Source organism: Magnolia sinica, chromosome 19 (genome assembly GCF_029962835.1).
Source record: "Magnolia sinica isolate HGM2019 chromosome 19, MsV1, whole genome shotgun sequence".
In the NCBI taxonomy this organism is placed as follows: Eukaryota; Viridiplantae; Streptophyta; class Magnoliopsida; order Magnoliales; family Magnoliaceae; genus Magnolia; species Magnolia sinica.
Window position 1 is genome coordinate 5,013,115 of NC_080591.1, and position 2,676 is coordinate 5,015,790.

A 2,676-nucleotide genomic window follows, 5' to 3' on the forward strand; every position below is an offset into this window, starting at 1 on the left:
GATTAATATCCCAAGTATAGCATTAAAAGAGGAGATGAAAATTTTAAGATGCATTTTTAACTATCTTTTACCACAACAGTAAAGACTGTGGGAGGAAAATACAATGTTTCATTGGGACTCTGCATGTGGGGCCCATTTTTGGTAGTCCAAATTGTTTGTGTTGGATGCAAATGCCTTTAAAGTTCTGACCAATGGAATGATCCCAACTCCTCTCTCTCTCTCTCTCTCTCTCTCTCTCTCTCTCTCTCTCTCTAATTAAGTATGAGGGCATCCAAAGTAGCCTAGGAGAATAACAGGGAAAAATGATGGAGAGCGGATTGAGATGTTTTGGACCCATGCCATGAAGGCTGGAGACAGCTTAGATAGGGAGGTAGACGTTGATCTTGGTTAAATGGCTCAAGGGATTGAGGTGAGAAGGAATTTGAAGGCTTCCTCACTCTCAGAGGTTAGGAGTACAACTCAGGTGGGTTGGGTCAGGTTGAGGATCAACCAGAGCCTAACACACAACCCAAATCTCCTTTGCAATCGACCCAACCTGACTTAACAGACCCAAACATGTGATCATTCCCAACCCAAATTCAAATTGGGGACCTTGACTACCCAACCCAAAATCTGGTTTGGGTCAATCAGTTTGGGGTTGGAGTCAAGTTTCCAGCCCTACAAAGGTACGGTGTCATAAAGTTTTAAGACTGGGACGAGTTCTGTGCAACTCATCTGAGTTGACTTGGACTCGGTCGTACCCAGTCTGGTTTGACAACCTGAGTCATCCACATAATTCGCCAACGACTTGGCCGAGTTGTGACTCGATACAGGACCGAGTCAGTCGGTTTGAAAGGCCCAGTCGTTAAAACCATGTCAAATGGGGATGGATTTCTGAAAGAGAAATGGTAGACAGGGATGAGTTACCGTATTGTTTTGAGTTTTGGTTTTACAAAGATTTATGATCAATCATCTAGTGGGAGTTGACAACCGTTTGATGTCTGACTGATTTTTTTATTTTTTATTTTTTATTTTTATTTTTTATTTTTAACACATGCACACACACCCCCACACACTCACGCTAGTGGAATTTTACCACCTATGGGTACTCGAACCCTCGACCAGGTGTTGAAACTCCTGAGAGTCTACCACCGGAGCAAGAGTAAGGACCCATGTATGACTGATGTTATTTCACCGTGCACCGGATTAACTTGTGGCCCCCCAGGTAATTGTCGAATCCCTGAGGCTGGATTTAAAAAAAGAAAAAGAAAAAAAGAGAGCCTCCTAGATCAGAAATGGTACACTTGGCTGGTCAAGATCCCCACACGTAGCGGGTGGGCCCCGGGCGGGGAGTATGTGAGTACCTGGACACGGACTGGTTCCCAGCTAGGAACGGAAAGGGGGTCTGAGCGGCCACCGTGATGTATGGATTTTATCTACACCGTCCATCCACTTTTCCATATCATTTTAGGGAACATGCCCAAAAATTAGGCAGATCTAAGGCTCAAGTGGACCACACCACATGAAATAGCGGTGATAATGACAACCACCGTTGAAACCTTCCTAGGGCTCACCGTGATGGTAAATTACCGTCCAACCTGTTCATGAGGTCACATGGACCTTGATGAAGAGAAAACACAAATATCAGCTTGATCCAAAACTTCTGTAGCCCCCAAATGGTTTTCAACGGTACGTGTTTAATCCCTAGTGTGTGGTCCACTTGAACCTTGGACCTGTCTCAATTTTGGGCTTGTACCTTAAAATGATAAGGAAAAATAGATGGACGGCGTGGATAAAACCAATACATCACGGTGCCCCTCAGAGGCCCTGTCCGTTCCTAGATAGGGATGGGTGGGGGTAACTAGTACCCAATCCGCGTCCTGAGTATCTCGGGATGGGCCTTTGTTGAACATCGCATAGTAGGGACCATCCCAGCCATACGCATGGTGATCGTGAATGAATGGTCTGGATGCACTGCCACACCGACCATCTCTCAAATAGTTAGGCGAGGAATTAGAGGGCCGTGCTCTGTGGAAAGTACAGTTTGCCACAGGTTCCTGCACATTTAAGTAATCCAAGCCGTTCATTTTGCTGTCCTCAAAGTGCATGATTGATACTGCTTAAGTTTCCAGATTGGTTGATCCTATCGTGTATCCAGTCGACTCGAATGAGTTGGGGCAATTGGGATTGAGTCGATCCGTCTGACCAGTTTACTCGATGGCCTGTGGCCGAAATCCACCCCGCACATTAGGTGGGCCCCTCATGTTTCGCTCAGCCACAATCCTAAACGTTTGACCAGTGGCCTGAGAATCTATTGCTAAGAAAGTGGGGTACGTCAGATCAACGGTTTGGATCATCGAACTATGGGCCACACCTGTACAAACTCAAGGCCTGAAGACACTACACTACACCTATCCTTGGCCGAGGACCATGTTATTCCTCTTGGGCGTAAGTGGCAGTAAGCAACACCTGACAACCGTTCTCCATCAAGATCAGACGGCTAGGATCTTAAGCGGCCCCACCATTTCTCGAAGATAACATGATAATGAGATGATTGCTAACGAGAAATGTTCTCGTGGGCTGTGTGTATGTAAACCTCCCCATGCACCCAGTTGCATTTGGATTTGTCGGCATCTACATCACCGATCTGGACCGTCTATTAATCTCCGTAGGCTGCCTTGAAGAAAAAACACTGAT